This window comes from Apium graveolens, chromosome 5 (assembly GCF_009905375.1).
Source record: "Apium graveolens cultivar Ventura chromosome 5, ASM990537v1, whole genome shotgun sequence".
In the NCBI taxonomy this organism is placed as follows: Eukaryota; Viridiplantae; Streptophyta; class Magnoliopsida; order Apiales; family Apiaceae; genus Apium; species Apium graveolens.
The window spans coordinates 33,971,079-33,999,012 of NC_133651.1; positions in this window are offsets into that span (position 1 = coordinate 33,971,079).

The window sequence follows — 27,934 nt, forward strand, 5'->3', positions numbered from 1 at the left end:
GACTTAAGAGAATCAGTAAGCGCAAAACAAGCGTTAGAGTCTAAGTTAGTTAAAGTATAGATTTACAAGTGACTTTGGTTTAATTCCAACTTACTTGTTGTTTATAGGTTACCAGACTCGTCCCGAGCCATTCGTAACCCCCAGTCGCTCAGGCAAGTTTTCTACCCGTTATACTGTTGTGGTGATGTATATGTGTATATGCATGATCTTGCGATAAATGCATATTTGTTATTAGCAAATTCTTGCGATATATTGTAGCATGTGATATGGTATATATGCATGCCTGATTTATATTCTTGGTTTATATATCTGTTGGTTCAAATGCTTATAGTTGCATAATACCTATGCTAGAGATAAGCGGTATTTGAGTTTACCCTTAGTATAGGGGATAAAAGGTGAACATGTTTCTAAACCGGGAGGCGAGGCTCCCGAGTATAATATATATTTATATATATATTGATATAGTTTTTAAAACTATTAATCGAATAAGGTTTATTCGATAACTTTATTTTATTTAATGAATATTATTACGAATATTCATTCGAGGACTTATGACTCCTTTTATTTTATTATTTGAATATTCATTCGAGGGCTTATGACTCTTTTATATTATTTATTGAATAATATTTGAATATTCATTCGAGGGCTTATGACTCTTTTATATTATTTATTGAATAATATTTGAATATTCATTCGAGGGCTTATGACTCTTTTATATTATTTATTGAATAATATTTGAATATTCATTCGAGGGCTTATGACTCAGTTTATATTATTTATTGAATAATATTTGAATATTCATTCGAGGGCTTATGACTCAGTTTATATTATTTAATGAATATTATTTGAATATTCATTTGAGGATCTATGACTCCGATTATTTGCTGAGAAATATTCTTTATTTTATTAAAGAATAATGTTTCGATAATCAAACTTATTTTCGATTATTCAAATAAAGATAGTACTTTCATATAAGTATATCTTTGGTTATTTAATACTCATTTCAAGTATAAGTCTTACAACTTCTACTTCAATTATTTGTATAAAGATTATTCTTTATGGGAATATTATTTAAATAATAATATTCAGACATTTTCTAAATATATTGGGACTGATTTACTTCATTAAATCAGCATTACTCCAAACACTCTTTAAAGTGTTTTCGAGTCTTCAAAATGATTTTTAAAAGTTAGAGCGGATCCCAAAACTCATTTTTATATTTAAGATCTTCCTTTTAAAGGGGATTTAAATACTCGTTCAAAACCTGAGGGATCCGGCTCTATGGTGTATTTTATATTCGCAACAAGGTTGCTGTTTTGATAAATGAATTGATTACTTGCCCAATGTTCGGGAAGTAAGCCCATCTAATTGAGTCGGCATAAGCGACAGGCCGGGGTACGGTCTATCAAAGTGTAAGTGGCTGGGTGGCAGTCCATCAACGCGTGAGTGGCCGGGTAACGGTCTAGCGCGAGGTCCTAATGCGGCCAGGGTGATGACCGGTGAGGAATTCATCCATCTACAGTAGAAAAGTTTACTTATTGGTATCTTTGCCTGATCAGCAAGATATCTGGTTTATGCCAAAATTCTTTTCCTTCCAAATTCATTGGATATTGCAACTCTGTTCATACTTTACATGACAGAGGTTTTCAGGAAATGTATGGGAGATATATATGAATATATTTATATATCGGGACTTAATGAAGTATCTCGTAACTTCATTATTTATAATGATATTCAAAGATTGAATCTATTCAAATCTTGTCTTGTAGTCTCATCTATGTGATGAACTTTTGAAACTGATTATAACTTGAACGGTGGTAGTTCAAGTAGTATTGGGAAAGATATAAGTATATTGGGGTATTTGGTAACCTCGTCTTTTAAACTTATATCTAATTAATAATTGTCTTATGAATGACAAAGATTTTCAGAAAAACGTTGAGACAAGGTTAGATATATGAGATCACCTTGCAACGATATTTTTTTTTATACAGTTATACACTGGGACTTTGTGTATATTATGCATGGAAGAGGACTTCCAATATTTTGAAAAGTATATATGTATATATACTGAATATTTTGCGACTTCATCGCATTAAGATATCAAACTTGGTTCATTTCTTTTGACCAAGACTTTCATGAGTATTATGAGTAGGCTCATATACTATTAATCATTATACATATTATTTTGGTGGGCTTGCTACTCACCCTTGCTTTCTTCTTTCATCACACAACAACAGATAGAAAAGATGAACAGAACCAAGCTCCCGATTCGCAAGCGATTAGAAGATGTTCCGCAGTTTTCTAGAAGCATTGATGCCGCCGTAGCTGAGGTAGGAACTACCAATAGGCTAGGCTTTCAACTTTTGATGTACCAGATTTATTTATATTTATGAATTGTAATAATGGCAAAGAAATGTAAATTTATTCAGAAAACCTTTTAAGGTGTATTAGCAGATAATTGTGGAATAAAATGACTTGTGGTTATTTTTGGATGTTCATCTCTGAGACTATAACGTGTGGTATGTGTGTTTATTGTGGGGTCACAGTACAGAGTAGTTGAGTAATTATTAAGATTGAGTGTTATTAAGGGAAATGGAACTCGTAACGACCCGGATCCCCGACCCCGGATCTGGGGGTGTTACAGAAATGGTATCAGAGCCAAGCGTTATAAACCTCAGAGATGATGTGACGTTAAGATAATAAGTTCATTAAGATAATAAGAACTCTTGCCAAGTTCATAGTCGGGCTACCTAACGTAGTACTGACAGTTAAAACCCTTATGGGAACCCTTATAAATATCATGATAGGAGCGTAGTTCGTTATCGTATATGGTAGCGGGACTCCGAACCCTGAGGTTGAGGAGCAACATCGCGATGATATTTTATTACTAATTGGAGATCGGATTGTGGATCCGATAGAGTGTCCTAATGCAGGACCGGATGATGTTGATATTGAGGATTTAGCGGTTGAGGATGTTGTCCTAGAAGGGATAGTTATTGAGGAGGATCCCATGGAGGATCCTGACAGGATTGGATAAAGGACCACTGATGAATTGATGACCATGGTTTGGTCGACTACCAGAGGTAGGATTGGCCGGTCACTACCGGAGGTTCGTTCAAGTTGTAAAGATAGTAGCCCCTCTAACGCGGCTTACTCGTAAGACTGAGAAGTTCGAATGGACAGAGAAATGCGAGAACAGCTTTCAAGAACTGAAGCAGAGGTTGGTGATGGCCCTTATGCTGGCATTGTCGGATGGAAAAAGAGATTTTGTGAAGTATAGTGATGCTTCGCACAAGGGCTTAGGGTGCGTGCTTATGCAGCACGGTAAGGTAATCGCGTACATGTCAAGATAATTAAGGTAATATGAAATTCGATATCCCCGCTCATGAGCTTACGCTCGTGGCAATAGTTTTACCCTAAGGATTGGAGGCACTACTTGTATGGAGAGAAGTGCGAGAATTACCTAAGCCATAAGTGCTCTAGTACATTTTCACGTAGAAAGAGCTCAACGTATGCCAGAGGAGGCAGTTAGAGCTAATCAAGAATAATGATTGGGAGATTCTTTATCATTCGGGGAAAGCCAATATGGTGGCTGATGCCCTTAGTAAAAAGGAGAGACTCAAGATGATAATGTCTTTTGGAGAGTTTATAAGAGATTTTGAGAAAATGGAAATAGAAGTGAAGGTAACCGGAGCCGGTACCGAAAAGCTGTTTGAGATTGCAATACAGCCCGAATTATTGGAAAAGTTCATATTGTGCCAGTAAAAGTGATGAATGAAGGCAGAGAGCCAACAATTAGATAAAAGATTAATATCGAGAAAGATGATAAGGGAATAATGAGGTATTCCTATAGAATTTGGGTTCCGAAAGTTCAAGAGCGTAAGGATGAGAACTTAGATGAGAGCCATAGTTTGAGGAATAAGCTTTAGAGCAAACCCTGAACGTGATAGTCAGGGAGGTCGCCATCAAGATAGAAGGAACCCATGATATAATGGAGTGGAAAATGAGGATTTTAAATTAAAAGATGACCCCAATTATGGGGAGTAGGATGAAACATTTCATACTAAGGAAACAGAAAGTCGAGTAAGGAAAGGAGACCCGAGACGGTACTCCTATACGGCAATTCATGGACCTGTCTAAAAAGAACTTAGACTATTATCCCCAACCACCACCCTGAGGAGACAGTGCGGTGAGAAATTCTTTCAGGACCTTTAAGTCGCTAAGCTCTCAGAGTTCCATGGAACAAGCTAACCCAGCCGAGGCAAGAGCCTGGCTAAAGGAAATAGAGGAATCATTTGAGATTCTAAATGATTGACGAACCACAAAGGACTGTTTTTGTCACTTACCCTCCTAAGAGAGAGGCCACCCGCTGGTGAAAGACCAAGAAAGGCACGGAGCCAGAGGTTATGATAAACTGATTAAAGTTCAGCCAATTGTTTTCGAGAAAGTAATTCCCAAGGTTATGGAGAGAGTGTAAAAGCTTTAGAGCCAGAACAAAGGCAGACGAGTATGATGAATTGTGAATCTAAGTTGTAAAAATTATCAAGATTCGTTCTGAGGACACGAATCCAGAATGACGGGATGTTTGAAATCAATGCTTAAGTTGTGTTGGTTCATGAAATAATGATAAGAGAAAGGAAAATAAAAAGAAACTGAAGTGGAAAGGAATATAAAGGCAATAGAGTTTGAGGAATGATAAGGGAGTTGGGTATGAGGAAACCCTAAAGACTCATAGCAATAGAAATAGAAAAGTATGTAATCGTCAGGATGATGATGATCCACCATGAGTTAAAATTGATGGTTGAAGGCATAAGAGATACATATATTGTACCCCCTTTAAGTTGGGAGGATTCGAGGAAACCTTGAGATAGTTCGAAGGATAAATAATAAGACGCGGATAGACTAAGGAGACAAGAAAGTAAGAAGGTAGGAAAAATTGGATGAAGGAAGTGACCTTCAATAATGTGAAATGTAAGACCGGTGGCTCGATACCCAGAAAGGGAGACGCCGGGTATGAGAGATATCCCAACATTGAGATGACTGTTGAGATAAACAACAAAAGTAAATAAGGATTTATTAAGAAGAAGTTCACGTTGAACACGACCAATATCTTCCAGATCATCCATGTGATCATTACCAAATCAGGAAAGAAAAGCGGATAACCATTTTTATCTTTTGGAGGCCATGTGGATTGACCTTAACTTGAATAAGGATGCTATTGTGAAATTCGGTATAGACTATCGAGGTGGAAATGATTGAATAAGATACCCTTATCAGGGATATATGACTTTATTTATCCATGGAAGGATGCTTGTACCTTTTTAAAGGTGGAATTAAGGATAGAACATCGGTAACTTAAAACGAATCCTAGGGGAATGCATAAAGGTTGGCATTTCACCCTTAATAGGGATAGTATGAGTTTTGACAGTATGAATTGGAAAGGATTAAGGTAATAATAACCTTTAAGGATCAGTGGAGAAATTTTTCAGAAGTATATAGACAATGGTTCTAGTATCAGTAAATGGTATTTTGATATGCCCTGTATATAGGGAATACAGGAGGAACGATTGAAGGATAACCTTAGAGGTTTTACAAGGAGAAAGGAAATATTCGAAATTCTCAAGAATAAAAATGTTGATAAAGGAAATATGACATAATTATAATGATGCCAAGTGGGGCACGTGTTAAACCACGAGAAAGTATGGATCGAACCAGTAAAGGTCGAAATTATTCAGGGCAATTAAGACTTAAGATAAAAGATGTTCTAAGTATGATTGAGAGTCAGTCGTGACAGTGATTAACCTCTAAAGACTGAGGCAATAACTTATGGAAAAATGGTGATATTTTTTTTTACTCATCAGATTTTAAGGAATACATCTTCACAAAAGCAGTGATTGAAATAAGGTAGAAAATTTATTTGGAGGTGGTTAAAATGACATTGACTATAAGGAAATTTTAATATCAGGAAAGGCCAAAGAGGTGGCCGACACTTTAAAGGTAAGAGGATAATTATAGGCGCTTGTGCCAGAGGAATACAGTGATGATGGTTAAAACTGTGAAGGTTGTATTATGGTTTGGAAGATTGACATTCCTTCTGATGACTGTGCAATACCCAACCGTAATAGTAGTTGGTAAAAGTTTAATTCGTGTAATCGCCATGAACGGGCTATCTATCTTAGGAGGTCCTTTCTTGGGATAAGCCAGGACCATGTTTCCAAAAGGACTAGACGAACCTTTGAGTTAAGTCTTCTATTTAAGGCATATGATTAAGAATGGTATTAACCTGCTATCGTTGCTTTGATTGAAACTCTTCTGCAATTTTATCTGCTTCACGTCATGAATGTACGTCAGGATCAGGAGTGTTCTTCATGAATCAATAACGGTGATCATGTTACCTCCTTAGAAGAATTCGATATGATATGAATGGACTCCGTATGGTTAGCTATTAAAACTTCATGGAAAACGAATGACTACAGTAGGTCAACGGTGGGCCATAGTAATGTAGGAATGATTCTGAGAGTAATGAGCTGATTACTTACAACCGTGAGAGTTGTATTGGAATGGATGTTGAGAGTAAGTACCACTAATCGGGTCGTGGTGGTGTATAAGTTATCATTGATAGACTAATTAAGTCAATTATCTACCTATGATATATTTATTCCTTCTTATCGATAAAGAGTAGTATTACCCATACGAAGAAGGTTGCGGTATAGAAATGGATTCTAGTAACGATGAGGTCTAGAATGAGATCCCAGATTCGATTTTCGATATCGAGGGAGTTTCAAAGGTGATTGTGTATAAGCTTGAGGAAGAGCATGGGTCCATAGAATGATGGACGGAATAGAAATATTTAGGCATGGGAAATACGATGCTATAATACTTGATGCTGATATAAATACGTTTATGTTTTGTTCTCCTATGACAAACCTCTATAATTCAGAGGTAGGTTCCAAGCCAGATATTTTGTGGCAGTATATATTTTTTTTTTATATATACAATTCTCTTCAGTTCGTTCTTTTCTCTTCTTTTCATTTCATGTAATCTGAGAAGAACAACCCTTCCAGAAGGGGAGGTATTGCCGAATGACTATCTATCTGTGTGATAGAAGCCTAGTAGGATACCATCTATTGTTTAATTGCTTGTCAAGTACTAAAGGCTGGCCACCTTCTGTACTAACTGTGCGATATAACAAGTGTTCATGATCATAGTGATCTCTCAACAAATTCCTTTACTTCTATATGATTGATCAAGCTTCCAAAGATAGAAGCAGCTGAAAAAGGAGTAGTAAAGTTATGGTGGTATTCAGAATGGAAACACGTTCGTGATACTAAGGTTGACGTGGTTATTAAAAGGTTATAGAACGCTAACGAGCAAAAGTGTAACCAGTATAATATTATGTACGGAAGAGAGTAATGACTACGAACTGGAAAAGGATGGGTAGTGAGAAGCAAAAGATATAATGCTAGAAGCTATGATGAGAGCCGGTGCAATAGACTTGAAAGAATCTGGAATGATCACTTAACACAGATTAAGTTATCTCACGATAATCGATAGTATGTTAGTATCGAGGTATCGCCTTATGAGATCCTTGAGGGAAGACAATGTCGATCTCCCTTATGTTAGGATGAAGTTGTAGAGCGCAAGATGCTCGGACCCGCAGTAGTCCAAAGGACCAAGGATATAATAGATCTAATCAGAGGACGGCTGGTAGTAGCCCAAGATGGACATGATAAGTATGTTGATTTGACACAAAAGGATAAAGAGTATGAAATAGGGGACCTAGTAATGTTATAGGTATCCCTTGGAAAGGATTGATGAGGTTCGGAAAGAAAGGAAAGCTAAGTCTACAATTTGTTGGACCCTTGGATATATTAAGACGTTTGGGAAGTTAGCATATGAGCTAGCCCTAACCCCGAACATGTAGCAGGTCGTAACGTGTTTCACGTATCAATGTTAAGGAAGTGTAATTCAGATGCCAGATAAATAGAGGCATATGAGCGCATAGATATGCAACCCGACGTAACCTATATGGAGCAACCAGGAAGGGTTATAGAGTGAAAAGGAACAAGTGCTTAGGAGAAGGATTATCAAACTAGGCAGACTTTGGTGGTAGAACCACAATGTGGGAAAATTGACTCGAGAGTTAGAAAGTGTAATGCTAAGAAAGTATCCCCATTTGTTTTCTATCTGATTCCGGGACGGAATCCTTTTAAGGAGGGGAGACAGTAATAACCCCAATTTTTGGGAAATTTTTGAAACCCTTATGAATAGTGTTTTTGCTGAATGAGAAAACTTTTCATGCCACACTATGTAGGGGTTCTGATATGGATATTCTGAGATTTTATTAGTACTTTATATGGGATATAAGTGTATGTAAAGATCGTCAGAATCCAAATCCGAACACTTTGATTTTTCCCGGAAATACACTAGATACGGAAAGATTTGAGAAAAAGGTAACATGATAAAAAGGATTTAAATTAAAGGATTATAGGAGAGGATCATAAAAGGAATATAATATATTGAGAAAGGTTAAGGAAACCTAAGTAATAAGATCCCGGGTATGATCCCTCAAACGATAAACGAAAACGAAAGTTAAGCGAACCGTATAACAGATCAGCGGTCATTAAGCAAACGATTAGGAAGTTAATCAAGGGGATTAGTGGGGATGATGTCATCCAACCAATAGAAAGAGGACAAGGAGGGGAGGATGACATCATGAGGATGACTCAAGCATGACATGGGAAGGAAGGAGATGTGGTGGCTTTTTAACCACACAAAATCAAGGGCAACTAGGTAATTTACTAAAACAAACACAAAAATCAAACCAACCAGGCCAAGCAAATCATTTTTCATCAAAATCAAAAAGAAACCAAGGCATTGTTCTTCATGCTCTCGGCCAAAACAGAACCAGAACACTAAAACTGCTGTATCTTCTTCATTTCTCACTCAAATATTGTGTTCTATAGCTCATTGGAAAGGTATTGAGATGGCCTACAACTCTTGTTCACAAGTCTCGTCCAAATAATCATGGTAAGACCCTCATTTTTACAGTTCTTTAAATCGGACTTTTAAAAACTTCAAAGCCTAACTTTGTGTTCTTGATTTCTTTGGAAAGATCAAGCTTGTAGGAGGCTCCCTAAGGCTTCCTAGCAACTTAACACCTCCCAAGGAAGGTATAAACTTCAAACCCTAGCCTTTACTTTATTTGTTAGTAATTTTAATGGTTGGTGTTGTGAAATGAGAAGCATGGATTGTGATTATTAGTAGTTTGGTTTGATTTGGAAGTGTTTTGGTAATTGAAGCTTGATTATAGTTCATAGGTCTTGATTGTGGTTGTTTGAGTTGAAAACCTTGGAGATTATGGACTGATGTGGTATGGTTTAGGTGAAGTTTTGTTGTATTGATGGTTATGAGTTGGTTGGTGGTTAATTGGAGTAGTTTAAACATTGGTAATCGCGTAAACATAGCCGTCGTAACGTCCGATTTTCTTTGGACTGTTTTTGTGCATAACATTAGGACCCGAGAACCCCCTTCTAGATTATTACCACTGCCATGTTTAGATAGCTCATGTTACAAGCTTCGTTTTGATATGTAGTTCGTTCGATTCCGATGCACGGTTTAGGAGAAACGACCGTTTCAAGTAACGGCGTTTCGCGAACGAAACTTTTCCCCTCTCCTTACTTTGAAACATAGGTTAAAGACCAAAAAGGGTTAATTAATGTATGAAACATTTATGGTAAATGTGTTAGGCAGTTGGTAAGACACTCGTGAAGGAATCGCCTTAAAACTCGTAAAGGTTAAATTATTAAAAATGGTGGAGCCGAGGGTACTCGAGTGACTTAAGAGAATCAGTAAGCGCAAAACAAGCGTTAGAGTCTAAGTTAGTTAAAGTATAGATTTACAAGTGACTTTGGTTTAATTCCAACTTACTTGTTGTTTATAGGTTACCAGACTCGTCCCGAGCCATTCGTAACCCCCAGTCGCTCAGGCAAGTTTTCTACCCGTTATACTGTTGTGGTGATGTATATGTGTATATGCATGATCTTGCGATAAATGCATATTTGTTATTAGCAAATTCTTGCGATATATTGTAGCATGTGATATGGTATATATGCATGCCTGATTTATATTCTTGGTTTATATATCTGTTGGTTCAAATGCTTATAGTTGCATAATACCTATGCTAGAGATAAGCGGTATTTGAGTTTACCCTTAGTATAGGGGATAAAAGGTGAACATGTTTCTAAACCGGGAGGCGAGGCTCCCGAGTATAATATATATTTATATATATATTGATATAGTTTTTAAAACTATTAATCGAATAAGGTTTATTCGATAACTTTATTTTATTTAATGAATATTATTACAAATATTCATTCGAGGACTTATGACTCCTTTTATTTTATTATTTGAATATTCATTCGAGGGCTTATGACTCTTTTATATTATTTATTGAATAATATTTGAATATTCATTCGAGGGCTTATGACTCTTTTATATTATTTATTGAATAATATTTGAATATTCATTCGAGGGCTTATGACTCTTTTATATTATTTATTGAATAATATTTGAATATTCATTCGAGGGCTTATGACTCAGTTTATATTATTTATTGAATAATATTTGAATATTCATTCGAGGGCTTATGACTCAGTTTATATTATTTAATGAATATTATTTGAATATTCATTTGAGGATCTATGACTCCGATTATTTGCTGAGAAATATTCTTTATTTTATTAAAGAATAATGTTTCGATAATCAAACTTATTTTCGATTATTCAAATAAAGATAGTACTTTCATATAAGTATATCTTTGGTTATTTAATACTCATTTCAAGTATAAGTCTTACAACTTCTACTTCAATTATTTGTATAAAGATTATTCTTTATGGGAATATTATTTAAATAATAATATTCAGACATTTTCTAAATATATTGGGACTGATTTACTTCATTAAATCAGCATTACTCCAAACACTCTTTAAAGTGTTTTCGAGTCTTCAAAATGATTTTTAAAAGTTAGAGCGGATCCCAAAACTCATTTTTATATTTAAGATCTTCCTTTTAAAGGGGATTTAAATACTCGTTCAAAACCTGAGGGATCCGGCTCTATGGTGTATTTTATATTCGCAACAAGGTTGCTGTTTTGATAAATGAATTGATTACTTGCCCAATGTTCGGGAAGTAAGCCCATCTAATTGAGTCGGCATAAGCGACAGGCCGGGGTACGGTCTATCAAAGTGTAAGTGGCTGGGTGGCAGTCCATCAACGCGTGAGTGGCCGGGTAACGGTCTAGCGCGAGGTCCTAATGCGGCCAGGGTGATGACCGGTGAGGAATTCATCCATCTACAGTAGAAAAGTTTACTTATTGGTATCTTTGCCTGATCAGCAAGATATCTGGTTTATGCCAAAATTCTTTTCCTTCCAAATTCATTGGATATTGCAACTCTGTTTATACTTTACATGACAGAGGTTTTCAGGAAATATATGGGAGATATATATGAATATATTTATATATCGGGACTTAATGAAGTATCTCGTAACTTCATTATTTATAATGATATTCAAAGATTGAATCTATTCAAATCTTGTCTTGTAGTCTCATCTATGTGATGAACTTTTGAAACTGATTATAACTTGAACGGTGGTAGTTCAAGTAGTATTGGGAAAGATATAAGTATATTGGGGTATTTGGTAACCTCATCTTTTAAACTTATATCTAATTAATAATTGTCTTATGAATGACAAAGATTTTCAGAAAAACGTTGAGACAAGGTTAGATATATGAGATCACCTTGCAACGATATTTTTTTATACAGTTATACACTGGGACTTTGTGTATATTATGCATGGAAGAGGACTTCCAATATTTTGAAAAGTATATATGTATATATACTGAATATTTTGCGACTTCATCGCATTAAGATATCAAACTTGGTTCATTTCTTTTGACCAAGACTTTCATGAGTATTATGAGTAGGCTCATATACTATTAATCATTATACATATTATTTTGGTGGGCTTGCTACTCACCCTTGCTTTCTTCTTTCATCACACAACAACAGATAGAAAAGATGAACAGAACCAAGCTCCCGATTCGCAAGCGATTAGAAGACGTTCCGCAGTTTTCTAGAAGCATTGATGCCGCCGTAGCTGAGGTAGGTACTACCAATAGGCTAGGCTTTCAACTTTTGATGTACCAGATTTATTTATATTTATGAATTGTAATAATGGCAAAGAAATGTAAATTTATTCAGAAAACCTTTTAAGGTGTATTAGCAGATAATTGTGGAATAAAATGACTTGTGGTTATTTTTGGATGTTCATCTCTGAGACTATAACGTGTGGTATGTGTGTTTATTGTGGGGTCACAGTACAGAGTAGTTGAATAATTATTAAGATTGAGTGTTATTAAGGGAAATGGAACTCGTAACGACCCGGATCCCCGATCCCGGATCTGGGGGTGTTACAGAAATGGTATCAGAGCCAAGCGTTATAAACCTCAGAGATGATGTGACGTTAAGATAATAAGTTCATTAAGATAATAAGAACTCTTGCCAAGTTCATAGTCGGGCTACCTAACGTAGTACTGACAGTTAAAACCCTTATGGGAACCCTTATAAATATCATGATAGGAGCGTAGTTTGTTATCGTATATGGTAGCGGGACTCCGAACCCTGAGGTTGAGGAGCAACATCGCGATGATATTTTATTACTAATTGGAGATCGGATTGTGGATCCGATAGAGTGTCCTAATGCAGGACCGGATGATGTTGATATTGAGGATTTAGCGGTTGAGGATGTTGTCCTAGAAGGGATAGTTATTGAGGAGGATCCCATGGAGGATCCTGACAGGATTGGATAAAGGACCACTGATGAATTGATGACCATGGTTTGGTCGACTACCAGAGGTAGGATTGGCTGGTCACTACCGGAGGTTCGTTCAAGTTGTAAAGATAGTAGCCCCTCTAACGCGGCTTACTCGTAAGACTGAGAAGTTCGAATGGACAGAGAAATGCGAGAACAGCTTTCAAGAACTGAAGCAGAGGTTGGTGATGGCCCTTATGCTGGCATTGTCGGATGGAAAAAGAGATTTTGTGAAGTATAGTGACGCTTCGCACAAGGGCTTAGGGTGCGTGCTTATGCAGCACGGTAAGGTAATCGCGTACATGTCAAGATAATTAAGGTAATATGAAATTCGATATCCCCGCTCATGAGCTTAGGCTCGTGGCAATAGTTTTACCCTAAGGATTGGAGGCACTACTTGTATGGAGAGAAGTGCGAGAATTACCTAAGCCATAAGTGCTCTAGTACATTTTCACGTAGAAAGAGCTCAACGTATGCCAGAGGAGGCAGTTAGAGCTAATCAAGAATAATGATTGGGAGATTCTTTATCATTCGGGGAAAGCCAATATGGTGGCTGATGCCCTTAGTAAAAAGGAGAGACTCAAGATGATAATGTCTTTTGGAGAGTTTATAAGAGATTTTGAGAAAATGGAAATAGAAGTGAAGGTAACCGGAGCCGGTACCGAAAAGCTGTTTGAGATTGCAATACAGCCCGAATTATTGGAAAAGATCATATTGTGCCAGTAAAAGTGATGAATGAAGGCAGAGAGCCAACAATTAGATAAAAGATTAATATCGAGAAAGATGATAAGGGAATAATGAGGTATTCCTATAGAATTTGGGTTCCGAAAGTTCAAGAGCGTAAGGATGAGAACTTAGATGAGAGCCATAGTTTGAGGAATAAGCTTTAGAGCAAACCCTGAACGTGATAGTCAGGGAGGTCGCCATCAAGATAGAAGGAACCCATGATATAATGGAGTGGAAAATGAGGATTTTAAATTAAAAGATGACCCCAATTATGGGGAGTAGGATGAAACATTTCATACTAAGGAAACAGAAAGTCGAGTAAGGAAAGGAGACCCGAGACGGTACTCCTATACGGCAATTCATGGACCTGTCTAAAAAGAACTTAGACTATTATCCCCAACCACCACCCTGAGGAGACAGTGCGGTGAGAAATTCTTTCAGGACCTTTAAGTCGCTAAGCTCTCAGAGTTCCATGGAACAAGCTAACCCAGCCGAGGCAAGAGCCTGGCTAAAGGAAATAGAGGAATCATTTGAGATTCTAAATGATTGACGAACCACAAAGGACTGTTTTTGTCACTTACCCTCCTAAGAGAGAGGCCACCCGCTGGTGAAAGACCAAGAAAGGCACGGAGCCAGAGGTTATGATAAACTGATTAAAGTTCAGCCAATTGTTTTCGAGAAAGTAATTCCCAAGGTTATGGAGAGAGTGTAAAAGCTTTAGAGCCAGAACAAAGGCAGACGAGTATGATGAATTGTGAATCTAAGTTGTAAAAGTTATCAAGATTCGTTCTGAGGACACGAATCCAGAATGACGGGATGTTTGAAATCAATGCTTAAGTTGTGTTGGTTCATGAAATAATGATAAGAGAAAGGAAAATAAAAAGAAACTGAAGTGGAAAGGAATATAAAGGCAATAGAGTTTGAGGAATGATAAGGGAGTTGGGTATGAGGAAACCCTAAAGACTCATAGCAATAGAAATAGAAAAGTATGTAATCGTCAGGATGATGATGATCCACCATGAGTTAAAATTGATGGTTGAAGGCATAAGAGATACATATATTGTACCCCCTTTAAGTTGGGAGGATTCGAGGAAACCTTGAGATAGTTCGAAGGATAAATAATAAGACGCGGATAGACTAAGGAGACAAGAAAGTAAGAAGGTAGGAAAAATTGGATGAAGGAAGTGACCTTCAATAATGTGAAATGTAAGACCGGTGGCTCGATACCCAGAAAGGGAGACGCCGGGTATGAGAGATATCCCAACATTGAGATGACTGTTGAGATAAACAACAAAAGTAAATAAGGATTTATTAAGAAGAAGTTCACGTTGAACACGACCAATATCTTCCAGATCATCCATGTGATCATTACCAAATCAGGAAAGAAAAGCGGATAACCATTTTTATCTTTTGGAGGCCATGTGGATTGACCTTAACTTGAATAAGGATGCTATTGTGAAATTCGGTATAGACTATCGAGGTGGAAATGATTGAATAAGATACCCTTATCAGGGATATATGACTTTATTTATCCATGGAAGGATGCTTGTACCTTTTTAAAGGTGGAATTAAGGATAGAACATCGGTAACTTAAAACGAATCCTAGGGGAATGCATAAAGGTTGGCATTTCACCCTTAATAGGGATAGTATGAGTTTTGACAGTATGAATTGGAAAGGATTAAGGTAATAATAACCTTTAAGGATCAGTGGAGAAATTTTTCAGAAGTATATAGACAATGGTTCTAGTATCAGTAAATGGTATTTTGATATGCCCTGTATATAGGGAATACAGGAGGAACGATTGAAGGATAACCTTAGAGGTTTTACAAGGAGAAAGGAAATATTCGAAATTCTCAAGAATAAAAATGTTGATAAAGGAAATATGACATAATTATAATGATGCCAAGTGGGGCACGTGTTAAACCACGAGAAAGTATGGATCGAACCAGTAAAGGTCGAAATTATTCAGGGCAATTAAGACTTAAGATAAAAGATGTTCTAAGTATGATTGAGAGTCAGTCGTGACAGTGATTAACCTCTAAAGACTGAGGCAATAACTTATGGAAAAATGGTGATATTTTTTTTTACTCATCAGATTTTAAGGAATACATCTTCACAAAAGCAGTGATTGAAATAAGGTAGAAAATTTATTTGGAGGTGGTTAAAATGACATTGACTATAAGGAAATTTTAATATCAGGAAAGGCCAAAGAGGTGGCCGACACTTTAAAGGTAAGAGGATAATTATAGGCGCTTGTGCCAGAGGAATACAGTGATGATGGTTAAAACTGTGAAGGTTGTATTATGGTTTGGAAGATTGACATTCCTTCTGATGACTGTGCAATACCCAACCGTAATAGTAGTTGGTAAAAGTTTAATTCGTGTAATCGCCATGAACGGGCTATCTATCTTAGGAGGTCCTTTCTTGGGATAAGCCAGGACCATGTTTCCAAAAGGACTAGACGAACCTTTGAGTTAAGTCTTCTATTTAAGGCATATGATTAAGAATGGTATTAACCTGCTATCGTTGCTTTGATTGAAACTCTTCTGCAATTTTATCTGCTTCACGTCATGAATGTACGTCAGGATCAGGAGTGTTCTTCATGAATCAATAACGGTGATCATGTTACCTCCTTAGAAGAATTCGATATGATATGAATGGACTCCGTATGGTTAGCTATTAAAACTTCATGGAAAACGAATGACTACAGTAGGTCAACGGTGGGCCATAGTAATGTAGGAATGATTCTGAGAGTAATGAGCTGATTACTTACAACCGTGAGAGTTGTATTGGAATGGATGTTGAGAGTAAGTACCACTAATCGGGTCGTGGTGGTGTATAAGTTATCATTGATAGACTAATTAAGTCAATTATCTACCTATGATATATTTATTCCTTCTTATCGATAAAGAGTAGTATTACCCATACGAAGAAGGTTGCGGTATAGAAATGGATTCTAGTAACGATGAGGTCTAGAATGAGATCCCAGATTCGATTTTCGATATCGAGGGAGTTTCAAAGGTGATTGTGTATAAGCTCGAGGAAGAGCATGGGTCCATAGAATGATGGACGGAATAGAAATATTTAGGCATGGGAAATACGATGCTATAATACTTGATGCTGATATAAATACGTTTATGTTTTGTTCTCCTATGACAAACCTCTATAATTCAGAGGTAGGTTCCAAGCCAGATATTTTGTGGCAGTATATATTTTTTTTTATATATACAATTCTCTTCAGTTCGTTCTTTTCTCTTCTTTTCATTTCATGTAATCTGAGAAGAACAGCCCTTCCAGAAGGGGAGGTATTGCCGAATGACTATCTATCTGTGTGATAGAAGCCTAGTAGGATACCATCTATTGTTTAATTGCTTGTCAAGTACTAAAGGCTGGCCACCTTCTGTACTAACTGTGCGATATAACAAGTGTTCATGATCATAGTGATCTCTCAACAAATTCCTTTACTTCTATATGATTGATCAAGCTTCCAAAGATAGAAGCAGCTGAAAAAGGAGTAGTAAAGTTATGGTGGTATTCAGAATGGAAACACGTTCGTGATACTAAGGTTGACGTGGTTATTAAAAGGTTATAGAACGCTAACGAGCAAAAGTGTAACCAGTATAATATTATGTACGGAAGAGAGTAATGACTACGAACTGGAAAAGGATGGGTAGTGAGAAGCAAAAGATAAATGCTAGAAGCTATGATGAGAGCCGGTGCAATAGACTTGAAAGAATCTGGAATGATCACTTAACACAGATTAAGTTATCTCACGATAATCGATAGTATGTTAGTATCGAGGTATCGCCTTATGAGATCCTTGAGGGAAGACAATGTCGATCTCCCTTATGTTAGGATGAAGTTGTAGAGCGCAAGATGCTCGGACCCGCAGTAGTCCAAAGGACCAAGGATATAATAGATCTAATCAGAGGACGGCTGGTAGTAGCCCAAGATGGACATGATAAGTATGTTGATTTGACACAAAAGGATAAAGAGTATGAAATAGGGGACCTAGTAATGTTATAGGTATCCCTTGGAAAGGATTGATGAGGTTCGGAAAGAAAGGAAAGCTAAGTCTACAATTTGTTGGACCCTTGGATATATTAAGACGTTTGGGAAGTTAGCATATGAGCTAGCCCTAACCCCGAACATGTAGCAGGTCGTAACGTGTTTCACGTATCAATGTTAAGGAAGTGTAATTCAGATGCCAGATAAATAGAGACATATGAGCGCATAGATATGCAACCCGACGTAACCTATATGGAGCAACCAGGAAGGGTTATAGAGTGAAAAGGAACTAGTGCTTAGGAGAAGGATTATCAAACTAGGCAGACTTTGGTGGTAGAACCACAATGTGGGAAAATTGACTCGAGAGTTAGAAAGTGTAATGCTAAGAAAGTATCCCCATTTGTTTTCTATCTGATTCCGGGACGGAATCCTTTTAAGGAGGGGAGACTGTAATAACCCCAATTTTTGGGAAATTTTTGAAACCCTTATGAATAGTGTTTTTGCTGAATGAGAAAACTTTTCATGCCACACTATGTAGGGGTTCTGATATGGATATTCTGAGATTTTATTAGTACTTTATATGGGATATAAGTGTATGTAAAGATCGTCAGAATCCAAATCCGAACACTTTGATTTTTCCCGGAAATACACTATATACGGAAAGATTTGAGAAAAAGGTAACAGGATAAAAATGATTTAAATTAAAGGATTATAGGAGAGGATCATAAAAGGAATATAATATATTGAGAAAGGTTAAGGAAACCTAAGTAATAAGATCCCGGGTATGATCCCTCAAACGATAAACGAAAACGAAAGTTAAGCGAACCGTATAACAGATCAGCGGTCATTAGGTAAACGATTAGGAAGTTAATCAAGGGGATTAGTGGGGATGATGTCATCCAACCAATAGAAAGAGGACAAGGAGGGGAGGATGACATCATGAGGATGACTCAAGCATGACATGGGAAGGAAGGAGATGTGGTGGCTTTTTAACCACACAAAATCAAGGGCAACTAGGTAATTTACTAAAACAAACGCAAAAATCAAACCAACCAGGCCAAGCAAATCATTTTTCATCAAAATCAAAAAGAAACCAAGGCATTGTTCTTCATGCTCTCGGCCAAAACAGAACCAGAACACTAAAACTGCTGTATCTCCTTCATTTCTCACTCAAATATTGTGTTCTATAGCTCATTAGAAAGGTATTGAGATGGCCTACAACTCTTGTTCACAAGTCTCGTCCAAATAATCATGGTAAGACCCTCATTTTTACAGTTCTTTAAATCGGACTTTTAGAAACTTCAAAGCCTAACTTTGTGTTCTTGATTTCTTTGGAAAGATCAAGCTTGTAGGAGGCTCCCTAAGGCTTCCTAGCAACTTAACACCTCCCAAGGAAGGTATAAACTTCAAACCCTAGCCTTTACTTTATTTGTTAGTAATTTTAATGGTTGGTGTTGTGAAATGAGAAGCATGGATTGTGATTATTAGTAGTTTGGTTTGATTTGGAAGTGTTTTGGTAATTGAAGCTTGATTATAGTTCATAGGTCTTGATTGTGGTTGTTTGAGTTGAAAACCTTGGAGATTATGGACTGATGTGGTATGGTTTAGGTGAAGTTTTGTTGTATTGATGGTTATGAGTTGGTTGGTGGTTAATTGGAGTAGTTTAAACATTGGTAATCGCGTAAACATAGCCGTCGTAACGTCCGATTTTCTTTGGACTGTTTTTGTGCATAACATTAGGACCCGAGAACCCCCTTCTAGATTATGACCACTGCCATGTTTAGATAGCTCATGTTACAAGCTTCGTTTTGATATGTAGTTCGTTCGATTCCGATGCACGGTTTAGGAGAAACGACCGTTTCAAGTAACGGCGTTTCGCGAACGAAACTTTTCCCCTCTCCTTACTTTGAAACATAGGTTAAAGACCAAAAGGGTTAATTAATGTATGAAACATTTATGGTAAATGTGTTAGGCAGTTGGTAAGACACTCGTGAAGGAATCGCCTTAAAACTCGTAAAGGTTAAATTATTAAAAATGGTGGAGCCGAGGGTACTCGAGTGACTTAAGAGAATCAGTAAGCGCAAAACAAGCGTTAGAGTCTAAGTTAGTTAAAGTATAGATTTACAAGTGACTTTGGTTTAATTCCAACTTACTTGTTGTTTATAGGTTACCAGACTCGTCCCGAGCCATTCGTAACCCCCAGTCGCTCAGACAAGTTTTCTACCCGTTATACTGTTGTGGTGATGTATATGTGTATATGCATGATCTTGCGATAAATGCATATTTGTTATTAGCAAATTCTTGCGATATATTGTAGCATGTGATATGGTATATATGCATGCCTGATTTATATTCTTGGTTTATATATCTGTTGGTTCAAATGCTTATAGTTGCATAATACCTATGCTAGAGATAAGCGGTATTTGAGTTTACCCTTAGTATAGGGGATAAAAGGTGAACATGTTTCTAAACCGGGAGGCGAGGCTCCCGAGTATAATATATATTTATATATATATTGATATAGTTTTTAAAACTATTAATCGAATAAGGTTTATTCGATAACTTTATTTTATTTAATGAATATTATTACGAATATTCATTCGAGGACTTATGACTCCTTTTATTTTATTATTTGAATATTCATTCGAGGGCTTATGACTCTTTTATATTATTTATTGAATAATATTTGAATATTCATTCGAGGGCTTATGACTCTTTTATATTATTTATTGAATAATATTTGAATATTCATTCGAGGGCTTATGACTCTTTTATATTATTTATTGAATAATATTTGAATATTCATTCGAGGGCTTATGACTCAGTTTATATTATTTATTGAATAATATTTGAATATTCATTCGAGGGCTTATGACTCAGTTTATATTATTTAATGAATATTATTTGAATATTCATTTGAGGATCTATGACTCCGATTATTTGCTGAGAAATATTCTTTATTTTATTAAAGAATAATGTTTCGATAATCAAACTTATTTTCGATTATTCAAATAAAGATAGTACTTTCATATAAGTATATCTTTGGTTATTTAATACTCATTTCAAGTATAAGTCTTACAACTTCTACTTCAATTATTTGTATAAAGATTATTCTTTATGGGAATATTATTTAAATAATAATATTCAGACATTTTCTAAATATATTGGGACTGATTTACTTCATTAAATCAGCATTACTCCAAACACTCTTTAAAGTGTTTTCGAGTCTTCAAAATGATTTTTAAAAGTTAGAGCGGATCCCAAAACTCATTTTTATATTTAAGATCTTCCTTTTAAAGGGGATTTAAATACTCGTTCAAAACCTGAGGGATCCGGCTCTATGGTGTATTTTATATTCGCAACAAGGTTGCTGTTTTGATAAATGAATTGATTACTTGCCCAATGTTCGGGAAGTAAGCCCATCTAATTGAGTCGGCATAAGCGACAGACCGGGGTACGGTCTATCAAAGTGTAAGTGGCTGGGTGGCAGTCCATCAACGCGTGAGTGACCGGGTAACGGTCTAGCGCGAGGTCCTAATGCGGCCAGGGTGATGACCGGTGAGGAATTCATCCATCTACAGTAGAAAAGTTTACTTATTGGTATCTTTGCCTGATCAGCAAGATATCTGGTTTATGCCAAAATTCTTTTCCTTCCAAATTCATTGGATATTGCAACTCTGTTCATACTTTACATGACAGAGGTTTTCAGGAAATGTATGGGAGATATATATGAATATATTTATATATCGGGACTTAATGAAGTATCTCGTAACTTCATTATTTATAATGATATTCAAAGATTGAATCTATTCAAATCTTGTCTTGTAGTCTCATCTATGTGATGAACTTTTGAAACTGATTATAACTTGAACGGTGGTAGTTCAAGTAGTATTGGGAAAGATATAAGTATATTGGGGTATTTGGTAACCTCATCTTTTAAACTTATATCTAATTAATAATTGTCTTATGAATGACAAAGATTTTCAGAAAAACGTTGAGACAAGGTTAGATATATGAGATCACCTTGCAACGATATTTTTTTTATACAGTTATACACTGGGACTTTGTGTATATTATGCATGGAAGAGGACTTCCAATATTTTGAAAAGTATATATGTATATATACTGAATATTTTGCGACTTCATCGCATTAAGATATCAAACTTGGTTCATTTCTTTTGACCAAGACTTTCATGAGTATTATGAGTAGGCTCATATACTATTAATCATTATACATATTATTTTGGTGGGCTTGCTACTCACCCTTGCTTTCTTCTTTCATCACACAACAACAGATAGAAAAGATGAACAGAACCAAGCTCCCGATTCGCAAGCGATTAGGAGACGTTCCGCAGTTTTCTAGAAGCATTGATGCCGCCGTAGCTGAGGTAGGAACTACCAATAGGCTAGGCTTTCAACTTTTGATGTACCAGATTTATTTATATTTATGAATTGTAATAATGGCAAAGAAATATAAATTTATTCAGAAAACCTTTTAAGGTGTATTGGCAGATAATTGTGGAATAAAATGACTTGTGGTTATTTTTGGATGTTCATCTCTGAGACTATAACGTGTGGTATGTGTGTTTATTGTGGGGTCACAGTACAGAGTAGTTGAGTAATTATTAAGATTGAGTGTTATTAAGGGAAATGGAACTCGTAACGACCCGGATCCCCGACCCCGGATCTGGGGGTGTTACAGCTTATTACTTAATACCAGCAATGCACTTGGGTCTTCCCTTCCATATTATTTTCTCTAGATCTCAAAGGAGTATCTGACTTTTATTTTTTTTTCTTTTCTTTTCTTCAGATAAGTGAGGCTTATCAGCATTTAGGTTCATCCTTAAGATTTACTGACATCAGAATTTGACAGATAAGAAGCAAGAATCTAGTTTGTGACTTAGTAATAAGATACACAAAGTAAACTTGACTAAGCTCAAAATCAGAATTTGCTTGTGTTAATGAGTTTCCACATAAATAACTAATTCAAACATGGGATTTCTAGTATATTAAAGACTACTATGTCAGCATCTAGCACATGTATCCTCATTGGATTGAATAGTCACAGAACATTCAAATCACTATCAGAGTATAAATATCCACATCAGATAACAATCAACATTTAATGTATTTCAATTACAGCACAGATTATATGAAAGTAAAACAATCTTGTAAACACTGATCATAAAGTCTGATGCATGAGAATAAAAACTAAGCAGATTTAGAGAAAGAACCTGAAACCATTCCAAGTTCATTTACCATGTTAGATATATTTGATAATGTCAAGTGTAATATGATTTGTGTTTAGTTTTCAGATCCTACCTAACAGGACAAATCAGTACTTAACTGGAAATCAGCACTTATACTGAAGACAGAACTTAAGATATCAGAACTTAAGTTATCAGAACTTAAGGTTCAGAAGATATTTATTACGAGAAAATACCAGGACTTAAGATGACTTTCAGATAAGGCAGGCGGCTGATTGAAAGGAAAGAAGATCAAGACTAAGACAGAAAGAAGTGTGCATGAAGAAGGAATTCTATGAAGAATAGAATACTTGAAAGAAAAGATAACTAGTTGATATATTTTAGGAAGTAGAATTATATTCCATATCAATTAGAAGATTATCTTGTAACTGTGTAGTATATAAACACAAGCATAGAGTTTACACTATAAGTGTTACGATTATCGAAGTTATTATTCTTCGTAACTCTAGCAGCTCTCGTGATAATTTATTCATCACTGAGAGAGGACAGTTCCATATTGTAACAGAGTTCTTATATTCGATTTGATTGTGCTAAACACTGTATTCAACCCCCTTCTACAGTGTGTGTGACCTAACAAGTGGTATCAGAGCCTTCTGTTAACACACAAACAGTTTAATATCCAAAATCAATCATGTCTGAAGAAGAAACTCCAACCAAGCCCACCAAAACTGAAGAACCTCCAAAAATCGTAACTCATAGTCGATATGAGACTATAAGAGTTCCCATGTTGAAACCTTCTGAGTATTCCATATGGAAAGTGAAGATGGCTATGTTTCTAGAAGCTACAGATCCAGAATATCTCGACAGAATTTATGAAGGACCACATATGCCATCCAAACTCTTAGTGGAAGTTGCAGGTCAGCCAGAAAAGTCTGTACCAAAGGAAAAAAGTGATTACACTGCTGAAGATATCTCATCGATTGCAAAGGATGTAAAGGTAAGACACTTGCTGCATAGTGTCATTGATAATGTCATGTCAAACAGGGTAATTAACTGCCAGACTGCAAAAGAGATATGGGATGCTTTGGAAACAAGGTGTCAGGGAACTGATTCAATCAAGAAGAACAGGAAGATGATACTCACTCAAGAGTATGAGCACTTTGACTCAAAGCCTGATGAGTCATTAACTGATTTATATGACAGATTTGTCAAACTCTTGAATGATTTGTCACTAGTTGACAAAAAGTATGATGAAGATTTAAATCTTAAATTCCTGTTAGCTCTTCCTGAAAGATGGGATTTGAAGGCCACAATAATAAGAGACAACTATAATCTTGATGAAACAACTCTTGATGAAATTTATGGGATGCTCAAGACTCATGAACTAGAGATGGAACAAAGAAGCAAGAGGAATGGAAGAAAGTCAAGGACAGTTGCCTTTGTGGCTGAGGAGGAAAGTCCCAAAGAAGCTGCCTCAAGGAAAGGCAAAGGAAAGGCTCTCATCACAAAGTCTGATACTGAGTCATCAAGTTCTGATAGTGATAATGACTCAGAAACTGAAAGTATACCTGAGATGGACCCTGATGAGGAGATGATGAAGCTGTGTGCTCTTATGGTGAAAGGGATCAAAAAGATTGCATACAGAAAATTCAGGAGAGGAAAGAAGTTTTCCAGAAAAGGTGCAAGTTCTGATAAGAAAGGTTTTAGAAAATCTGAAGGCAAAGGATGAAAATCTGACAGAGGAGATTACTCAAATGTTAAATGCTACAACTGTGGTGAGAAAGGCCACATATCTCCAGATTGCAGAAAAGGGAAAAGTGACAAAGGCAATGCTCTTGTCACAAAGAAGAAAAGCTGATCAGATGCTTCAGATTCTGAGGATGAGGAAAACTATGCCTTGCTGGCAAATGCTGATAGCAGTTCTGATACCGCTGACTTAAAGGTACCTCAAACTACCTATGCCTTTCATACTGATGATATTACTGAGTTGAGAAGATATCTTAAGACCATGTTCATTAGTTATAAAGATCAAACTTTAACAAGTGAAAGATTAACTTCTGAAAATCTTGCTTATAAAAAGAGGAATGATTATTTAGAAAAAGAGTTAGTCATGTTCCATCAAACTCAGAAAGATAGAGATGATGCCTTTTATATTAGGGATGAAGTGTTAAAAATGAATGAATCTCTAAAAACTGAGTTAGAAAAGGAAAGAGAGATTATCAGGACTTGGACTAACTCTGGTAAAGTAATTCAGGATATTCTTAGTAGTGGAAACTGGAAAGAGGGCTTAGGTTATGGAGATGATAAGAATAGTAAGGGAACTATAGAAACTGAGCCTATAGTTGTTAAACAAAAACCAAAGGTAAATCCTGTTAAGTTTGTAAATGCAAATTCTGATATTGATAAATCAGAAGTTAAGGAGAAAGTAACTTCTGACAAACCTAAACAGGATAAGCCAACTGAAGTTAACATAGGCTTAATGACTAAGAAGCAACTTAAGCATAAGCTGAAAGATGTTAAGAATGTAAACAAGGTAAAGCCACCTAGGAAAAATAGGAATGGAAAGGAAGGTGTGAACAAAAATAACAATTAAAATCCTATTCCTAATGCTCCTAGAAAAACATGTCAAAACTGTGGAAATTCTAACCATCTGGCTTCTTTTTGCAGGAAGAATAAGAATATAAACTCCTTACCTTCAAAATCAGGAGTTAAGAGTCAGTGTGTTATATATAAGCCACAAAATCCTTGTTTTTATTGTGGTAGTTTATGGCATTCCATTTATACTTGTGAGGAATATCATAGTCTGTACTATGATTATTATCAAATAAAACCTTCTGTAAAGAAAGTTAGTATTATTCCTTCTAGTAAAAGTTCTGATGCAAAGTCTGATATTGCAAATTCTGATAATAAAACTGTTAACATAAACTCTGATGCTAAATCCGCTGCAAATGTTAACAAACTTAAAAAGGCCAAAGGATCCAAGCAAGTCTGGGTCCTTAAAACTAATCATTAGTGGTCTTTGTGATTGTAGGGCAACAGGAAGAACATCCTAGTTCTGGACAGTGGATGTTCAGGACATATGACTAGAAATAAAGCCCTACTATCAGACTTTGTGGAGAAAGCTGGCCCAGGTGTTTCTTATGGAGATGGCAACATTGGAAAAACTCTGGGATATGGCAATATCAATCTTGGGAATGTCATCATTGAAAAAGTAGCTCTAGTCTCAGGACTTAAACACAATCTGCTGAGTGTGAGTCAAATTTGTGACAGAGTTTATCATGTGGATTTCTTTGAAGAACACTGTGAAGTTGTAAGAAAATCTACAGGCAAAGTTATTCTGAAAGGATACATGCATGGTAACATTTATGAAGCCAAGCTTTCAACAAGAACTGATGGTTCTGTAATCGGTCTGTTGAGCAGAGCATCAATTGAAGGAAGCTGGGATTGGCTCAAGAAACTCTCTCATTTAAATTTTAACAATATGCATGAACTCATCAAGAAAATCTTGTGAGAGGACTGCCAAAATCAGTATTTGCTCCTGATGGCCTTTGTGATTCATGTCAAAAGGCAAAACAAAGAAAATTCTTCATTCAAGAGCAAGACTGAATCATCAATTCTTGAGCCTTATCACCTACTACATGTTGATCTATTTGGTCCAGTTAATGTCATGTCTATTGCAAAGAAGAAATATGCTATGGTCATAGTGGATGAGTTCACCAGATACACATGGGTGTATTTCTTGCACACGAAAAGTGAAACTGCATCTATCTTGATTGATCATGTCAAGCAACTGGATAAATTGGTCAAAGATTATGTGAAGATCATAAGGAGTGATAATGGCATTGAGTTCAAGAATTTGATTATTGAAGAGTTCTGCAAAGACCATGGAATAAAGCAGGAATTTTCTGATCCTGGAACTCCACAGCAAAATGGAGTTGTTGAAAGAAAGAATAGAACTCTTATTGAAGCTGCACGAACTATGCTTGATGAAGCAAAGTTACCAACCTACTTTTGGGCTGAAGCTGTGCAGACTGCTTGTTTGACTCAGAATGCAACACTCATTAAAAAGCATAGAAAAACACCATATGAGATGGTGAAGAAAAAGAAGCCAAATATGAAGTATTTTCATGTATTTGGATGTAAGTATTTTATTCTTAAGACTCATCCCAAACAGCTATCCAAATTTTATCTATAAGCTGATGAAGGAATTTTTGTTGGATATCCACTTTCTACAAAAGCCTTCAGAGTCTACAATTTATGAAAAAGGGTTGTCATGGAATCTATCAATGTCTCTTTTGATGATAAGAAGATTACTGGACTTGAAGATTTCAATGATCATGATCAGTTGAGATTCGAAAATGAAGTTTTAAATTCTGATTCTGTAAATCCTGATACTGCAAACTCTCATGGATTAAACTCTGATGTTATTGAAACTGTGGTGACTACGCCTAAGAAAAATGCACATGTGCAGGGGGAGCATACTGAAGATCCAACCATATCTCAAGAAGCATCAGAACCTACAACAGGCTCTTCAAGTTCTGATGGGCCAAGTTCTGATAATTCTGGAAACTCATGTTCTGATATTTCTGGAAACTCAAATAATGAAGGATCCAACCCAGAGAGCATAATTTAGGGGGAGCATCAGAAAATATTGATGAAGACAGCATAAATCATGGGGGAGCATCCATTTCTAGAGAAAACCTTCCATCTACAAGGAAGTGGACTAAAGCACATACACTAGACTTAATTATTGGAAATCCTGATGCAGGTGTTAGAACTAGAACAGCTACATCAAATGAATGTATTTATCATTCTTTTCTTTCTCAGACTGAACCAAAGAAAGTGGAAGAAGCTCTTCAACATGCTGATTGGGTGCAAGCAATGCAAGAAGAGTTAAATGAATTTGAAAGAAATAAAGCCTGGACTCTAGTGCCAAGACCAAGGAACATATCAGTTGTTGGTACAAAATGGGTATTCAGAAACAAAACTGACAGTGACGGCATAATTACAAGGAACAAAGCAAGGCTGGTTGCAAAAGGATACTCTCAACATGAATGAATTGATTATGATGAAACATTTGTACCAGTTGCTAGATTGAAAGCCATAAGGATATTTTTGG